Source organism: Dipodomys merriami, unplaced genomic scaffold (assembly GCF_024711535.1).
Source record: "Dipodomys merriami isolate MVZ:Mamm:240054 unplaced genomic scaffold, mDipMer1.0.p SCAF_31, whole genome shotgun sequence".
NCBI classification, from domain to species: domain Eukaryota; kingdom Metazoa; phylum Chordata; class Mammalia; order Rodentia; family Heteromyidae; genus Dipodomys; species Dipodomys merriami.
The window spans coordinates 17702954-17722207 of record NW_027204604.1 but is presented as its reverse complement, the minus strand read 5'-3'; the positions used below and the strand labels follow the sequence as shown (position 1 = coordinate 17722207).

The following is a 19254-nucleotide window of genomic DNA, read 5'->3' as shown; positions in this document are numbered from 1 at the left end:
TTCTACACAGCACTAGAGATCCTGGTCAGAGAAATTAGGCAAGACAGAACAGAAGCCATCAAAAGAAAAAAAATTCTTCTGTCTGCGGCTGTATTGCTCCTATATATAAAATGGTGAACATTAAAGCAAGAGAAAAAGAGTTCTAAAATGTGTACTCGTTGTACCAAAAAGAACTTTGCCTTTTCATTGATTAATTCCTTCTTTCCTTCATCAAAGATATATTGAACTCCTACTTGGAATTGGCTTCTTGGTGGCCACCAAGGAATATACAGAGATGCATGGGTAAATATAATAGATATCTGACCTCAAGGCTACGTTACATTTTTTAGAATTGGCACATTAATTGAGAATACCAAGTGCAACCCTTGAGATATTACTCAGCGGTTTTGAGTGTCACGGAAATGAGCTACGGACATCAAGGAATCTTACTAATAGGACTAAGTTGAGCCAATGAGTCAAACTTGCTTGACAGGAAAATTATGAAGTCTAGAAAAAGATATGAGGAGGAGGGGAAGCAGTTTGACGTCTGGGAATGTTGGGAACTGGGTCCAAAGTGATGACCGGAAGAACAGGAACCGGAGACAGGACTTAATAGACCTAGTTTTTATTCCTGAAGCAAAATACTTATTTTGTTTTATTTTTTGGTACATTTTTTATTGTAAAAAATGCTGTACAGAAGGGTTACAGTTACATGAGTAAGGTAATGCGTACATTTTCTATTGATTGAGCATTGTTACCTCCTCCTTTGTTTTCCCCCTTCTATCCCTTCCCTTCACCTCCACAACTACCCCTCCCTCCCCACCCCTGCCGCTGGCGAAGTAGTAAAGTTCATTTTGTACATCTCTTTGTTAGGATGGGTCAACCTGTATCCTTATTTAAGGATTTTGTTTTTTTCCCTTTCCCTCCCCAAATTAGAGAAGTGTATATACAAGATACAGGGCACTGACATCAAATACAGTGAAAATAGGGGTTATACTTTGGAGGAGGAACATACAAAGAAATGAACGGTATATTATAAATACGCTAGAAACAATAGCAAGAAAGAAAAAATATATTTATGTCCATATCTTGGGGTTCATTTCATTTAACATCATGTTATCAGGTCATATGTAAATGGCCTTTTCCGCTTATCCTACACATGTACTAGTTATTGCAGATAAGGGAAATCATGGGACCTATATTAAGCAAAATAAAAATCCAACCCCCCCATATTGTTTATTGTGACATAGAACCTATAAAGATCAGGGATGGATTGTAAAACAATGAGCCATGTAGGTCAGCTGGCTATGTAGATGGATCACTATGTCTGTCTAAAGCTGTTGTCCAGGGTAGGTCTAAGGGAACACAGGGCAAAAGGCAAAAGGATCAGAGCTTATTGGCATGTTCTAGAAGTATAGATCTCAGCCAAAAAGCATATTAGTATGTGATTTCAACTCTAATGGCTGCATTTATATATGGCCAATATGGGTGACCATTCTGTTAACATTTTCCCATTGTAATACCAATATGATCTCATCGTAATACCCGAAACAAATCTATAAATAGGTTGGTAACATTCACAGTCTGCGATGAGATCTTTGGCAAAGCAGACTTGGAGACCAAATGTGCAATGATAGTTCCTGCTCAACCCTGCCACCCGCTCGAGGGTGTGATTTAACCCTTGTGAGGAAAAATAGAACGGACTTGGAGAACGATGAGTAAGGATTTAGATCACAAAGTAGCACTCATTCAGAGTGAGGGAAAAGGAGAGAAGATTGGTCAGAGGTGACTGAGACTGCTGTGGAGTCTCTCCTGATTGGGAGCTGGAATTGGAGCCCAAGAGAATGAGTGGTGATGTAAACGTCGCCTCCGTCTGAGGAGCATGTCTTGCTCCCGGCTCTGGCCCGCTCTGATACTGCCTGCCCTGCCTCAGGTGTCGGCCTCAGACAGCACAGCCAGGGGTTGAGCATAAGGAACAGGGCCTGTCTTCATTAGACTTCTCTCCTAGGGAGAGTTCCCGAAGGCTCAGTGCCATAGTTGGATCAGCTACCGAACAGGCGTTGCCTATTGTCCTTTGTCAGAACAATTCTATGAATTTCAGTAGGGCCGCAGAAGACGATTCACTGTGGGCTCTCCTGAGAGATGATGGCAGCATGTGATGCACAACTGAACCTGCTGGTCAGCTCCGCTCACAGTTGACATAGGCCACTCCCTAAATGGGAAAAATCAATAGTGAATCTTAGCAGAGAGATATGAAGCTCTACAGCCAAGTGCTATTATATAGAGGTATATATATATATGTGTGTGTGTGTGTGTGTGTGTGTGTGTGTGTGTGTGTGTGTGTGTGTGTGTGTGTGTGTGTGTGTGTGTGTGTGTGTGTGTGTGTGTGTGTGTGTGTGTATATCAAATACAGTTATAAGTATTTATACGTTTGAGTATAAATTTCTGGTACATATTTCGGGGGGTAGATCTGAGGAGGTAGCAAAGATCTGGAAGTTCACAAGGGCTGAGACTGGTTGAACTGGGCGAGTGACCTGTCTGGAAGGAACTCTTGTCTTCTTGAAGGATGTGAGCTCTTCTGGCCTCTCACAGACTGGGCTAGTTCCAGGGGAAAGAGTCGTTCAGGAAGAGCCGCTGGTCGGAGGCACAGATGATGGTAAGGTTTTTGAGCATGCTGATTCCGGAGTTCACTGGGCCATTAGCAGAGGATCTGAAGGACACAGCTGGGTACCCGCGTCAGAAAATTGGGTGAGAGGTCTAGGCGGCATGAAACAAAAAATGCGTATGGTCAGCACATCGCCAGTTTATTGACCCATCTGAAAATCAGTGATGTTCACATCCAAAATGGTTTTATTTTTGTCCAATTATTGCCATTGAGAAATGGAAAACAGTAGCCCCTCAGCTGTCAGCTGAGAGCTGACCTTGTGATGATAGCCAGACATGACATTCTGCAGAAGTACACCATTTCCCAGAGCAACCCTATCTGGTTAGGAGGATGCTCCATTACAATGAGAGTGAGGTGGAGACACAGGCCCGTCCCCAGCCAAAGCCGAGCATGGATCAGTGTCACACCGTCCAAACTGCAACGCTAGACTGTCCTCCCAGCCAGGCTAACCTGACTGCCGGCTTTTCTGTTATGTTCAGAACTTTTGTCCAGGCTCTGGGTTCTCTGCCTCCCATGAAAAAAAATGTTAGTATGTTAGATAAACACAGTACAATTTATACTCTGTGGCATTCATTCATTCAGAGCGATCTATGCTGTTCATGACACATGACACATTGGCTGGTCGTATGTCCTATGACTGCGTGCTCTTGGCATGATTTTACTGCCAAATCCTGCGGTTATGTAGACTGTCAATAATGCACTTCCATTACGATAATCTTCTGTTTGTCCAAATGGAGGACTAGGGATGAGTTACTAGGGCCATCTTGTTTGTTCCCATCTGTGTTCTCAACTAATATTTGGATCTTCTTCCAAGTTCCCCCAATTGGTTGATAGGACTCAGTTGTTAAGGTGGAGTGACTGAGGCTTGTTTCCTTCCTGCCAGTTTTTGACGATGACTCTCAGCCCCTATCTATCTGTAGTTTCCCATCGGATGGTCCCACAGGCATTTCCAAACATGGCCTTTTTCCAGAGCTTTAAGAATCATCTCTGACTTCCTCTGCAACCAACTAGGGAAAATATCCCTGACTTCATTCATTCCTCTATGAAGTGAGTCCCAGTAAGGTGGATCTCTGTTTGACCACACAATTTACCAAGTTCCAATAAAGTCAAGAGGATGGACCGGACACAGGGAGATTTCTTTAAGACAAGAATCTCAGGGGCCAGTTTAGAATCCACAATTAAGGTCTTTATTCTTCAAGGAGTATTTTCCCCTTAGGGAATTGTATACATAATGTGAGACTGGTCAAGTTCTTGTATCTTCAACTCTTGGAGCAGATACATGAAGAAAAGTGTCCCTTTCTTTATCAATAGATTACAATAAGCCATAGAGATGACCTCATATTAAAAGAAAAGGGAATGATGAGAATCAGCCACTATTTAATGGTAGATAGAAATGGTAAAGAAAAGATAGAGAATAAGAAGTAGAGAGTGTTTCTCTGTCATGTACCTGAAGCCAAAGGGGGAGAAAAAAAGATTTAATGTAGGATTTTCTTTACAACAACTAAATGGAGGGACAAATTTAGGATTACAAGAGAATCATTGGATTTGTCCATGACTTCAGTGAGTAAAGAGAATAACAGAGTGAAGGAAACAAGACACGGTGGAAAAGAAGCAGCAGAGAAAAATATGTACAATGGCTAGTTGAGGGAAGATGTGATTGGGGCATGGAAAATAAAATCAAGAAACCTCCGTTTTGCATTGAGTGTTTTCCATGGATGTGTTTCTGAAACAAAGAGGACTTGAGGTTATTTATATCAACACCACCAACAAGAACCAAAAACCCCTTGGCTCTGCTTTAACTTTGATCACATCAGACCCATAGAGCATTTTCCCACAAGTCATTATGATCCTAGATCTTCTCACTTAATAGCCGCAGCGGCGTGCCAACAAACAGCCCAACTGAATTAAGAGAAAGGTCAGCATTAATAAGACAGCGGGATAAATAAAATTCCTTTTGGCATTCTTAAGGAAAGGGCATAAAGATGGGTGAAGAAAGACAAACAGACGTGCTTATCAAGCCAGTAGAGATTTTGGGGAGAACAGAACACATGGCTGAATGCTCTTGTGTGTGGCTGTGTTGGTTCTGTGGCTTGAACCTATGCTGAAGACTTGCTAATAGAATGCAGGTAGGAAGCTCTCAGATTTGTCTCCCCAGGCTTACTCTCCACCATGACCCTCAGCTCAACTGCCTTGAGTAGCTAAGATTATAGGCAGGGTCCACCAGTGCCCGGCCATGTGTGTGCTTTGCATTTCCTAAATGAAATTTGAACAGTTGGGCTGAGGATGCTGACAGTCATCGTCTAGCCTGTGGTCCACTCCTCTCTCATTAAGGAATTCTATTCAGAGTCATTTGTTCATTGCCTATGTGATCCCTACCACTTTTTTTTTTTTGAGGAGCTGAAGAATTACTAAAAGTTTCTGAAAAAAGGAATCTCTCAAGGAATTGAGATCGTGTTCATTGACCTGATGGGATCTGGTGTATACAGAAGCTATAAGATAATAAGTAGAAGCTCTGGGAAAGGCTGGGTGTGGGCAGGTTGCTCTGTGAGGAGCAGCAGTGTCCACGGGGGTCGGCGGGGCAGGGCTTGGGGTGAGGGCAGGGCTGAGCACGGCCCAGTGAGCACACTGTCAACATCATTCCACGTAGTTGTCTCATTACAGAGCCACATGTCTGTCCAGCGTGACCGCACCGATATTGTATGCAGGACCATCATCACTCTTTTCAGAGAGATTCATAAACATCATGTGTTTAGGAAACACACCCTGCCATTTCCATGCTATTAACCTATGTTAACATATGACAAATTCGGGTTCTCTGTCGGCTTTCTCACAATGAGAAAGCACGTGAATTTGTTGTCTAAAAAAGATGCTTTTATAGAAATTCCTAATGAAAAGCAAAATGCCCAAATTTTGTCCTGACCATGAGCAGAGTTCCACAGCTGGTATCTATTTTGATTTTCAGCACACTGGTGGTCAAGAGACAGCAGACAACAAATACATGGGAGAAAATCAAAAGGAGGTATTGTGGTCTCGTAGTATTTAAGCATCTATTTCTGATATGAAAGAGAGACTGCTTTTTTTTTTTTTTTTTTTTTTCCTCTTCCCTTCCCCTGTTTTTCTTTTTTTTTTTTTTTTTTTTTTAAATTGTATTTTATTTTATTTGAGAACATACTGTACAAAGGGGCTACAATTACATGGGCAGGATAATGCATCCTCGTTGATTACCGGCGTGCGCCACCACGGCCGGCGAGAGACTGCTTTTACTTAAGAGCACATTAGCTTAATTTCATATGCTTATTCTCTTGTCTAAAGTGAGACACACTTACTTTTGCATAATGAGGACACATTTTGTTTGTAGTTATGGTCACCTCTACCATTTTGTGCTGATGTCACTAATTTTTGAATAAAATATGATTATTTTTCTAGCATCCCACATTTCACAGATGCCTAATAAATCTTTGTTCAAAGGAAAATGCGATGAGGCTGATTTACATCATGTTTAATGAAACATGCAGGATTGACTTTCAAATGCAAAAAATATATGCATACAAATATTCCCTCTTCTTTTCTACATATGTTTATTTAGAGATAACAAACAATTCCTCAATGGAATCAGCACACCAAGCAACCTAAAGAAATCTGGTGCAGGAATGCAGCATAACTGTACAGGAGCTTTTATTCTAAAATATATATATATATATATATATATATATATATTGCGCATATCATACTGTGCCATTCTCCTGGAATGATATTTTGTTGCAAAATAACTGCATTTTAAAAAACATGTACATAAGTTACAAAAATCACACTGTAGAAAAGTAGTTATAATTAAGAAAGAAATTGTCTTCTCCCAAATTTGTACACCAAATCCATAATGTTCATTCATCTTTGATTTTCATACTCCTGAAACTACAATATAGAAAATATTCAGTGTGTGTATGTGTGTGTGTGTGTGTGTGTGTGTGTGTGTGTGTGTGTGTGTGTGTGTGTGTGTGTGTGTGTGTGTGTGACAGTATGGGGCTTGAATTTGAATTCAGGGCCTGGACACTGTCCCTAAGCACTCCAGCTTTTGCTCATGTTTGGTGCTCTACCTCTTGAGCCACAGCTCTATTTCTAGTCTTTGGTGGTTAATTGGAGATAAGAGCCTCATGGACTTTTCTTGCCCAGGCTGGCTTCAAGTCATGATTCTCAGATTTCAGCCTCCTGCCTAGCTAGGATTTACAATCATGAGTCTCTGTCTTTTCATTATGAACTTTAGACAGTCTACATTTCTCTCCTACCCATTCTAACCTTCTCCTGTCTCACTATCAAACAATTCATGTAAACAATTTTATTGCTTACTATCAAGATTTCAAACATTTTATTCAAATCTGATTTTGTGAAGGAGCTATTTTGGTAATGCTGTGATTTAAAGTTGGCATACCCTAGTTCAAGCTATCCAGATGCTCTAGTACTTGAACCATGCCTCTAGCTCTTTCGGATTTAGTTATATTTTGGTCAGGATTTTGCATTTGTTGCTCAGGCCAGCCTTGACTTTGATGTTACCACTTTTTGAGATGGGGTCTTGGTAACTTTCCACTGATGCTGGCCTTCAACTTGAATTGTCTTGATCGCTGTCTTTCAAGTAGCTGGGATTACAAATATGAATTCCTACACTTGGCAACTAATGAGTTAATTTTTTAAAGTTATTTTTATTCTTCAGCAAAGAAGAAGGAAATACTACTTTTCTACGATTTCGTTCAACTTTCCCCAGCAATGTCTAAGTCTCTCAGATACATTCTTATTTATTACCTTCACAATGTTTAAACTTAAAAGAAAATTCTGCACCACGGCCTCCTTTTCTCTGACATCTTTTAGGTTAGTTTTTAAAACCCAAGACACAATAATCGTGTTAATAACATAAAATGATCCTGACAGAAAATGCAACTGCAGTGGTTTTGCCCACAGAGAAAAGGTGTTCTCACATCACTGAAAGTATTTCATTCTGTGAAAAACAAACCTCTGGCAGACCGTGGTGAGATCTGTGTATGGCGGCTCTTCCACACCAGCACGACAGGAAAGCCCATCATCAGAGAAAACGCACACCACACTCTGCCTTCTGTCTACGCAATGCCCCACATAATATAGGGCTGAATAAAATAGAACCTGAACACATGTTGGTAAGGTCAGAGTATCTCCACACTCACCAAGTGTCACAGTGATCCGAGAACCTTTAGATACTTGGTGATTCAAGGTAGGATTGTTCCGATATATTAATAACAACAACCCTGTATTCGCCTGGTGTTGTGGGATTGTCAGCCTGAGCTCTCCTGTCAGAACGTTCCTGAATTGATTCCTTCTTAATTTTTGCCAGGGTTGGAGGTAAAAGTTTGAAATACACAATTTCTCCCTCCTGCTCTCTCTCAGCGTATTTATCTTTTATGGATGTGTTCACAGGACTTCGATGACAGTTTTCCACCTAGGGTACTTGATATTAAGAGTCCAAATTACGAAACATGATGCAGTTATTTATTTCCATGGAGGAAGTAGAAGAATGGAGGATCATTCTATCACGGGCCCATCTCTCCGCTAGTGAATGGCACAGTTGGGTGGCTGTAGGACATGCCCTGTCCGTAAGCCATCTGTACTCCGCATCCTCACGCTGCACACAGAGACTGCCCGGCTGACTTCTGCTAATGAGGACTGGCGTGTGAGACAGCTTTTCTGTAGCCTTGTTGTCTGCCTTGAATAGATGCTTCCTAAATGGTACCTCTTCCCCTTCTCAATCATGTAAATGAATGATCTTCTCATGCTTTGTGTTCAAAGGTCAAGGAGACTTAATGGAACTACTAATTAAACCAGACAGGGAAGTCAGTCAGACGGTGCGACTTTGCTTCACAATAGCTGTGGATGTTCTCTGTGACTTAGGTTGACAGACACGGCACATCCCGATAGAATTCAAGCATTTGGAATAGTGGAGAGAAAGCCAGGTAGACATTTTTAAGGTTGTTTTAAAAACAATTTTCAGGCATGGACACATAAGAAATGGAAACTTAGAAACACTCTTTTTAGCAGATAAGAAAAGAATAAAATAAGTATTGCATAAAATAGACTGAAATCTATTTCAATATGGTTAAAATACCCATCCCTTATGGAATTATGGTGAAATTATTTGACCAACAGCTAAACAGGAAGAAATTTGATGCTTTTAGAGTTGAGACAAGGCACAAAGAATAAAACAGAACTAAACCCTCAGTTAGAGTATTTATCCAGGAATGCATCTGAGAATAAAGAGAAAGAAAAAAAAATCAAGTTTCTGAAAAGATGAATGAGAATAATCATGTAAAAATGATTTTAAAAAGCTCTTGGAATATTTATATAAATGATTCTTACCAAGGCAGGATGCTAAAGTATTAATTTTCATGTAGAGATACAATTTAATTTCATTTATACCTTTTTTTCCTGTAGTGTAAAAGGGTATTGTGGCAATAATTACTATAACAAAAATGCTTGTATTATTTTTTTTCCAAATTATTGATTTAGAAGAACACAGCAGTGAAAGAGGCTATAATTCTTGGCTAGAGCACAAGAATTTGAACTCTAAGATTTGATCCAAAAGCTTGGATTAGGAGATACTATGAGTTCTCTCCCTGTGTGTTGATTCATTCATTAATCTGATTAAAGTGTTTGATTTTATCCATCACTAACCAAGTAACAGCAGTCTATCGGGAGATAGCTAGGAAGCAGGAGATAGCAACAAAGAGAAACTATTTACCCTTGTTTGGACCATTTTTATTCTCCATCTCCATACAGAGAGAATAGCTCTCACCAGCGTCCATTTCTGTGATGTAGTTAAGGTATATATCAAATAGGTGGCACATATAAGGAAATAATTGTGTAACACTTAATGTATACTGTCTAGATTGTAACTTGGCTTTTATTCTGAGATGAGGAAGTTATTGATTTTCTGTTTTAAACAACAAAATACTTTATATACTCTTTGTTCATGAATTGAAAACTCCATATTTATTAATTGAAAAAAAACTATCCAAATAATTTTCCTTCTATAACTTGTACATCATTCATGTTTACCTTAATGCCCATCTCCTCTCGAGTGAGCAGAATAATGCTGAACAGTAAGGAAAAAAAACACAAAACAAACCTAGAGGCTAGGAATAGAATATATGACATCAAGATTTCCTGTGAAGTCTTCATGAATCCCCTTCTGTATGGTAAGCTTGAGGGCTGGATCTTGAAATCTACAGGTCCGGAAATAAGAACTGTTGCTACGTGGCACTGCGCATACCCAGAATGCAAATGCCTGGCTTGAGTGGCTAGCACAGCAGCGACTCCATTGCTGGTTGGCTGTGAAGCCTGTACCAGGTGTGCTGTGCCGGCCTCTTGGGCAGTGATGTCAGTGAATGACCTGCCTGTCCCTGGAAGGAAGACACTGGTTATCCTTTCCTGCGCTTCAAACGGACTCATCATGATGAATCACCTAGATCCGGCACTCGAGGCAGGGCCTGGTGTGGGGATGGGGGTCTTCGTGAATGGGGTGGGCAGTCTGAGCTAAAGGAGCCCCCGAGGGAGAGCCTGGGCACCGCTGTTCCCTTGTTTGTGGTGTTCTTGGGGCTGTCAGCGACGTGCACAGCACATTTTAGCACGCGTCTGGATCACTTTGTTGGTTAAATAAACCTGAGCTCTACCCCCAGAGTTTCTGATTGAGCAGATTCAGGATGGGAACATAGAATCTGTCCGTTCTCCATTCCTTGGAATGCTGGTGTTACCTGTCCAAGGACTATGCCGTGAGGCCTGCAGCGCTAACTTATTCTCTTCCAGTTTATGTGCACAGAGGATGATCTGTAGAATGTGTGTGCATAGTAGTACCCTGGTGTTTCTCCCCTGTTGTCTTTTTCTTTAGATTTGAATGGCGCGTGTGTGTGTGTGTGTGTGTGTGTGTGTGTGTGTGTGTGTGTGTGTGTGTGTGTGTGTGTGTGTGTGTGTGTGTGTGTGTGTGTGTGTGTGTGTGTGTGTGTGTGTGTGTGTGTGTGTGTGTGTGTGTGTGTGTGTGTGTGTGTGTGTGTGTGTGTGTGTGTGTGTGTGTGTGTGTGTGTGTGTGTGTGTGTGTGTGTGTGTTTCCTAAGCATCACAAGGATTCTTTGGATGAAAATCTTTGGATGAAAGAAGCCAAGCACCTGAGGCGGGGTCTAGGGGAGGGATAACGAATGATTGGCAGCTGTGTGTCAGAAGCCAAGGCAGCCCAGATGGTGGCGCTTCTGTGGCATTGACACCAGTGTAAATAGGGCCCCCTTGGTTCCCAAGGGCCAGCGCTGTGGCCACGCCAAGCTGCTCACGTGCACAGGGCTGACTCAGGAGTTCAGTCCTTGGACGCTCAGTCTGCAAAACAGCTGCTGTGACTCTGACTCATCTTGGGAGACAGAAGGATCGCATCGCTGAAGAGGAGGTGTTTGAGCTCTGTGTTACTAGCTGAAAATGTCTTCAATTAATAATCTGGAACTTCTGTTGGGAATAGATGTTTATGTTTGTAGATGTAGTTGAAAGCGTTGCCACTTTAACTGCAAAACATTCTCTGGACAGACATTAGGTGCATTCATTATACTTATTTCCATGGCTCATGTCTATTGAACAAGAGAACTCCTTTTGTAAAAGGTTTCAACACAGTGCATTGGCATAAAATCAATCTTAAATATTAAGATTCTCACACATTTTTATACATTTTCTTGCTTCTGATTTGGGTGGATATGAGCATATGGTAAATAGGCTTCCCTTGGAAAAGAATTCAAAGTTCAAAATGTAAAATGGTACTTAATTATTTTGTAACTTGAAGGCATATTTTATTTCTCCTTGATACGTAAGAATTGAAAGTCAGTAGGGGAAGAAATTACTGCCCTGAAGTCCTCACCGAAAAATGCAATAAGGTGAAGGATTTAAAATTGATTTTAGAAGATTTGTAGATGATAAAGTTAAAAAAAATACACGAACTTCCATTAAACATTTCCTCTATCAGAAAGTTTAAAATATACTTTCCTGTTTCCTCTTAGGGAAATGGCTGAGCTTCCTGTTTCTGGAGGGCAGTGATCATGGGCATACTTGTAGCTCCTGAGGCCGAATCACACTGGGCAAACGGTGAGTCCAATCAGAGCTTCAGCAATTCTAGTGTTGAACTAGGGGCGCTTTCTGTATAGGTACAGTATTTCCACAGCTCCTGTGGGAATGCGTTTCTTGATATGATACCATATTTCTGTGTGAGATAACTGATTTCTTTTTTTTTTTTTTTTTGGTCGGTCATGGGGCTTGAACTCTGGGCTTGGGTGCTGTCCCTCAGCTCTTCAGCTCAAGGCAAGCACTCTACCACTTGAGCCACAGCACCACTTCCGGTTTTCTGGTGGTTTATTGGAGACAAGAGTCTCACAGTCTTTCCTGCCCAGGCTGGCTTTGAACCATGATCCTCAGATCTCAGTCTCCTGAGTAGCTAGGATTATAGGCGGGAGCCACTAGTGCCCAGCAAGAGAACTGATTTCTAAAGGAAATTCTACATTGTCCTAAGGAATGCCATTACAACCCAGCCATTTCCCATAAAGGTGAATGAATATCTATTTTAATTCAAATAGAATGGTGAAACTCAGGGAAAAGTCAGAAGAATCTAACATTTCAACCAGAGCACTATGCACTTAAGGCATTTTATAGACTTGTCAATGTTTTAGATGGAGCAGAGGTTTATTTACTGCTACTTAACAGAAACACAACTAAGTGGTTTATTATCTCAAGCTAATTGGATGAAGAATCTACTACATTAAGTGACAAATGATGTACAAAAATAAGAAAAAATAAACTTTAAGGTATATGACATTGCTAAACAACTTAAAGCTGGGCCTTGACTTGTTAGATTTTATTTTAGTTTTATTTTATTTATTTTATTTTATAGAGAACTTTATTAAAGCAGAACACTTGTTGCCTATGTAAAATATAATGAATCCTATTTATATCCTTACATTATCCATTGTAACAGTTTTTAGATGTTTCCTAATAGTTTTTATTTTTTTGGATATGGAAAACTAGTTCTTTTTACTCCTAGATTAACAAACGTATTTTAAAAGTAATTGAACTGAAATTTGTCTTCCAGGGAGGCCAGGGGGGACCTTTATAAAAAATGAGGAATTTTTATTCTCCTTCAGAGAAGTTGGGCACACAATGGCAGTTCTGCGTTGGGGAGCAGAAATCCAAATTATGCTATATCTGCAGGCCGTACTGTTGTATTCTTCAGATCAGAAGTAGAGAAATTATACTCAATATTTATTCATATCCCACATAGCTATTTAAAAAAATTGTACAGTGGAAAATTGCCACATGTAATCCTCTTTCTAGGTAGACTAATTCTTCCTGGCGCCGTGGTGGAGCAGGTGCCCTGGGGCTCCTTGCTCTTCCAGACAGAGCAGCTTCCCGCCCTGTGCACAGAAGCTGCTGATTTGAATCCCATTCCATCTTACCTACTTATTATCTCTTCCAGCATTTTGCTATATTGTTAGATTGCTTGTTATATTATTATATTGTTGTTATCATCAACTTTTCCTTTATTGATTGGTAGTTCCACCTCTTGCTATTGTGATGACCTGTACCTGGAGAGTTGTAAACTGAAATTGCACAATTGTGCCAGGTTCCTGTGGCTCACGGCTGTAATCTTAGATATGCAGGAGGCTGAGATCTGAGGATCACAATTTGAGGCCAGTCCAGGAAGAAAAGTCCATGAGACTCTTTTTTTTGGGGGGGGGGGAACCGGTCGTGGGGCCTGAACTCTGGGCCTGGGTGCTGTCCCTCAGCTCTTCAGCTCAAGGCTAGTGCTCTACCACTTGAGCCACAGTGCCACTTCTGGCTTTTTTTTCTGCTTATGTGGTGCTGAGGTATCGAACCCAGGGCTGCAGGCATGCAAGGCAAGTGCTCTACCACTGAGCCACCTTCCCAGCCCGTCCATGAGACAAACACTTAAACACCAGAAAACTGGAAGTGGTACTGTGGTTCAAAGTGGTAGAGTGCTAGAGTATTTGAGCACAAGAGCTTAGGGACAGCGCCCAGGCCCTGAGTTCAGCCCCAAGACTGACAATGAAGAAATAAATGAGCAATTGTTAGTTCCAGGAAATCTGTCTAGTGACACTTAGTTACTTCTCTAACATGCTTGACTGAAGGAACCCCAGATTTGGCAATTCTTTTCCATGAGTGATTTGTGTTTTGTTCATTTCCTTCCTTCCTTCATTCCCTCCCTCTTTCCCTTCCTTCCTCCCTTTTCTCTCTTCCTTTTTTTGAAAATATGCACACATTGTGCATTATCCATGAGCACCTGACACAATATGACTTTCTCAAGTTTCCTATCAATTTCTCATTTTACCTTATTTCCCTTCTTTGCAATAGATTTTCTTTGTATAACATGTCCAGAATACTTTTCTGGCCATTTGTGAGAAGAATGTCAATCTTGGAAACCATTCAGTGCAGGAAGAAGAGTCTTGGCTATAGCCACGAGGGACAGATGGAATTACAGTGTTTATCTCTACGACTGAGCCGGCAGCACGCAGCAGTTCCTACCTCTGCACACTAAATCTCTCCAACAACTTCTTCTTGCCACCAACATATTGAACAAAAATGTAGCTTAGCTCTTGAATCTTAAATGTCCCCGTGTTGAAAGGTGAAAAAGTTTCCTGGGAGATCTTCACACTGCCTTCTGTAGTGGTGTACTACATCCTTGCCAGGATTTGTTCAGATTCTTGATGATGACACGCTAACCTGGATGAAACAGAATCCAAGTGTTGTTGTGACTTGCATTTACTTTATGCTCAGGCATATTGAGCATTTCTTTAGATATTTATTGGCTCTTTTTGTTGTTGTTATTATTGTTCTCCTTCTCCTCCTCCTCCTCTTCTTCCTCCTCCTCCTTTTCCTCCTCCTTCTCCTCTTTCTTCTCCTCCTTCTCCTCCTCCTCCTTCTCCTCTTCCTCCTCCTCCTCCTTCTTTTCCTCCTCCTTCTCCTCCTCCTTCTCCTCTTTCTCCTCCTCCTCCTCCTCCTCTTCTTCCTTCTCCTCCTCCTTCTTGGCTTAGATGGAATAGCTGCTCATTTTTTCCTTAGGGAATAACTGAGTTATTGAAGCATAAAACGGTGTCCATCATTAGACTAAGAGGAAAAATTCCACAAAGAGATATTTTATTTTGTGTAATAATATTACTCTTTTGTACCCTCTCTGTTTTACATTGACTTTTAAAAATTATTTAATTACTAGAATTCTTCACATTTTAATTGGGCAAATTAATAGGATTATCTGAAACATTTTCACAAATACCTTTTAATGTCTCACATTAGTCAGGAGAGTATATTGGTTTCCTTTTCTTATATTTATAATAGAATGTCAGAAATCTTGTGCAAAAAAAATAAAAACAAAAGCAAAATCAGAAACCAGGTACTGGGGCTCACACCTGTAATCCTAAGTACTCAGGAGGCTGAGATCTGAGGATCATGGTTCCAAGTCAGCCTGGGCAGGAAATTTTGTGAGACTCTGATCTCCAATTAACCCCCAGAAAACTGGAAGTGATGCTGTGTGCTCGCCTTCAGTTAAAAACTCAGGGACAATGCCCAGGCTCTGAGTTCAAGCCCCACTACTGACAACCCCCCCTCCCCAACAAAATCAGAAAACAAAATCATCCCTCAAAAATAATGTAGGTCTACCGTAGCCATGGTCTGCTTCAGTCGACATGCATATAATTCCACACTTTTATCTGTGAAGACACGAGGGATAGATGTGTGAAAATGGCATATTCTCTGATTCGTTTCATGTGAAGCCAGCTAAATGGAAGAAGCTTTGCCTTCCCGTCTTCCCCTGTGCTCTGTCTCCACAGGCCCTCCTGTGGGACTGATGTCAGTCCTTGTTTACCTGGTCCCATCCAGGTCCTGGGACAGCCCTCAGGGACCCGTTCCTACAGATAGCTCTGAAATGACTTATACATCTGCTAGTTCCTAGCATTCTGTATTACATCTTTAATTCCCCCAATTTTTAAGTGAATGAAGGCCATGAAAAATGATGAATTCGGGGCATATTTCCATCACATGTTGCCCTACAGAGTTATAATCATGTAAACAATCTCCCCGTCACTGGCTGCTGCATCTCACTGGTTTTCTGGTGGTAGTGGCCGTGCTAGAAGCTTAGGGTAGGCTAGAGACAGAGTCAGTGAGTTAACTGAACACAGGATGCATTTTCTTTTGCGTTGTGGCCAAACCTGCCTTGTATTCTTCCAGGTTGAACAATCTCAAGAAGTTTTTTTCCCTTTAAGTATCCTGAGACATGTGACCAGCCTTAGCATTGATCCATTAAAAAAATTAAGATAACTTGAAAGTATAATTTTCCTAATTGTGCTAATCAGAACATAATTTCGCCCATTTATTTTGTTTGTTTCGTGATTCAAATGCTCTGTGTTCAATTATGGGTGAACAAAAGGACAGACAAATTATCCGTGTCTTCACATTTTCCAATTAGACCTCTGTTAATTATACCTTATTTCTTTGATTCAAAAGAAACCGCATTTTCGGTCCTGACCTGCTTTTCTCTCTGTTTTTAATTGACAGTGTTACTTTCCTTCAGTTAAGTTGCAATCACAAAGCATCCACCATGGCTGGTCTGTGAGGGGGGGACCCTGATTGAGGATGGCGCTGTCATCTTTCTGGGTGACTTCCATTCTTCCTCTTGTTTCTGATTTGGGGAACATGAGCCGCAGTCATTGTATGAGAGACTTGGCCTCCTGCACAGCCTCCCTCCCTCTTCTTGCTTTTTGACTCTGGAGGCCTTTTGTGCTCTTTCCCAGATAGCATCGCAGGTGCTTACAGCACAGCACTGGAAGTAAAAGCACATTTACTGGAGAAACAAATGAGTAGCTTCTAAATTCACACAAGATGATCGATAGGCAAATTACGAAAGCACTAGATAGATAGTAAACATAATATGAAAGTTTCAACCGTAAAATATATGTGTAGAGGACAGCGAGAAGATTCTCTTTTGAAAGAATAAATACAGGGTTAAATGTGTAGTCATGCCTTTAGAAGTGTTATGTAAGTAGAAATTTCTCTGAAATAAAATTTTAAAAAATCAGAATACTGAAGAAGCAATCATATTGGTTTGCTTAGTATTCTATTTTGTAAAAGTTTATTGTGAGTAATTAATGTACATTTTTTTGGAGTGCCAGTCCTGTGGCTTGAACTCAGGGCCTCTAACATTTGCTCTTCTTTTCCTCTTTCTTTCTTTTTGGAGATGGAGTCTCTCAGATTTTTCTACCTGTGCTAGTTTCAGGCTGAAATCTTCAGAACTCAGACTCCTGACTAGCTTGAATTACAGCCACCAGAACCTTGCTTTGAATATGGCTTTTATGCATGTGCATACACACACACACACATGAACACATACACACACATACCAAACACACATCGTACACACTCTCTCTCTCTCTCTCTCTCTCTCTCTCTCTCTCTCTCTCTCTCTCTCTCATACATAGAGGGCTAAAACAGATGACACACTGAGAACACTGAGAACACATTTATGACATAAGACACTGTTGGATTCGGTGGTTCACACTTGTAATCCCAATGAATTGGGAGACAGAGATATAAGAGGTTATGGTTTGAGGTCACCTTGGATAAAGTTACCAAGAGCCTGTTTTAAAGAACAAGCAAGGCATAGTGTCACAAATGTGAAAAGCCACGTAGTCTAGGTGTAGAAATAAGATCACAGTTCTGGTCCAGCCCAAACTAATGCAGTGGGTCTTACATAAAAATTCAACTTAAACGAAAGAATCTACCAGCGTAATTCAGGTAGTACATTGCCTTCCTAGCAAGCGCCAGATCCTGAGTTGTTGGTTAACCCAGTGCTAACCAAGGCAAAGTGGACAAAGACAGAACAGTATCTGACATTAGTTACAGAGGGAAACTTTGGGTTTAAGTGTATTTTCCTTTTCAAGTCATATTCTACCTCTGTATAGGATCTCAGCGAACAACTCTTCATGGTAAGCATTGTGCGTGGCTGTCTCTAAGTGATGAGATCCTGCGATTTAAACATCACCCAGTGCCTGAGTGCATGCAAACACACGTGGGAACAAGTTTTCATTTTAACAGATTGCAATTCGCTCCAGGTTAAAGCCATTATTAGAACCATTTTCTATGATAAGCCTGAGAATAAATTATTATATGTAATTTCAGAAAAAAGTAGACATGTCAATAAATAAATGAAACAACCCTGCTGCGGTAGGAAGAGAATAAACAAATGAGTCCCCGTGAAGCAGGACCCTATGGGGTCAGGAGTTGGACGTCTGTAGGTTTTCATTCTTTGCAGATTGTCTTGCAGGATGGGTCTTACAACATTTCAGTGGAAGAGATCTCACGGATTTAACCTTTTCCAGTAGGGAACTAAGTAAAAAGCCACTGGAGACATCACTGTGCTTTCCCTGTTTCAGAAGTGTTTCAAACTGGTCGCTGGTGGCTCACGCCTGTCATCCTAGCTACCTCAGGAGGCTGAGATCTGAGGATCACGGTTTGAAGCCAGCCCAGGCAGGCAGGAAAGTCAGTGATACCTTTATCTAAACTACAAAAATTAGTTGAAAGCGGAACTGTGGTTCAAGTAGTAGAGCATTAGCTTTGAACAAAACCGCTCAGGGACAGTGGCCAGGCCCTAAGTTCAAGCTCCAGGATAAGCACCAAAAAAAGTATCAAATAAAAGGAAAAATTGCTCATCATACCCAAATCACAGTCCTCAGAGTGTAACTTGATAGTCTGATTTGGCCTATAAAATTCTGTATTCACAAAAGAGAGATTTGCCCTAAGGCTGGTTTTTCTTAAAGAAACATACATGCTCTTTGCTAGGTGTTCTGAGATCAATATATCTAACAATCCAATAGGTTGGAAACCTCATTATCTTTTACACTATTATATTATTCCAGTCACTGCCTTTTAAAACCTATATGATTTAGAAGTTGAGCAGAAATGTATTCAAACTTTTCTCAATAAAAATTTTACAATGGAATTGTACAATTGCATATTATGCATGTAAAATTGGAAATTATACTTATATGAAATATAATTGTAAACTTTATGATTCTGATAGCTGAGTAAGAGTTAAAGAATAATGCTTCTCAAGCATTATTCAAGCAATACTGTAATCACTCTGCTGCAATGAAATTACATTTGCTTCTTAAAGTTATGATTTAAACAGGTTTATAAATGTTCTTTAAAAAGGAAGGAAGGTTGCTCACACCTGTAATCCTAGCTACTCAGGAGGCTGAGATCTGAGAGTCACAGTTCAAAGCCAGCCTGGGCAGGAAAGGCCGTGAGACTCTTATCTCCAATAAACCACTCAGAAAACCGGAAGTGGTGCAGTGGCTCAAGTGGTAGAGCCCTAGCCTTGAGCTGAAGACCTGAGGGACAGTGCCCAGGCCCAAAGTTCAAGCCCCACGACCGACAAAAAAAAAAAAAAAAAGAATAAAAAGGAAGGAAGGAAAGAAAGGAAGAAAGAAGGAAGTAAAACATATAGGAAGAAAGAAATTCATGTAGGAAGGAAGGAAAGGAAAGAAGGAAAGAAGGAAGGAAGGAAG

The 19254-nt window shown here is 40.7% G+C and overlaps 1 long non-coding RNA gene across 2 annotated transcripts in view; it reads left to right on the top strand.

Annotated features, from left to right (window-relative positions):
• Positions 1-19254, top strand: part of LOC138841036 (uncharacterized) — a 611708-nt gene that overhangs the window by 336624 nt on the left and 255830 nt on the right. For both annotated transcript variants that reach the window (XR_011376304.1, XR_011376303.1), the window contains exon 3: positions 11689-11773. This is a non-coding gene — a long non-coding RNA (uncharacterized lncRNA). The remainder of the gene's footprint in view (positions 1-11688; positions 11774-19254) is intronic.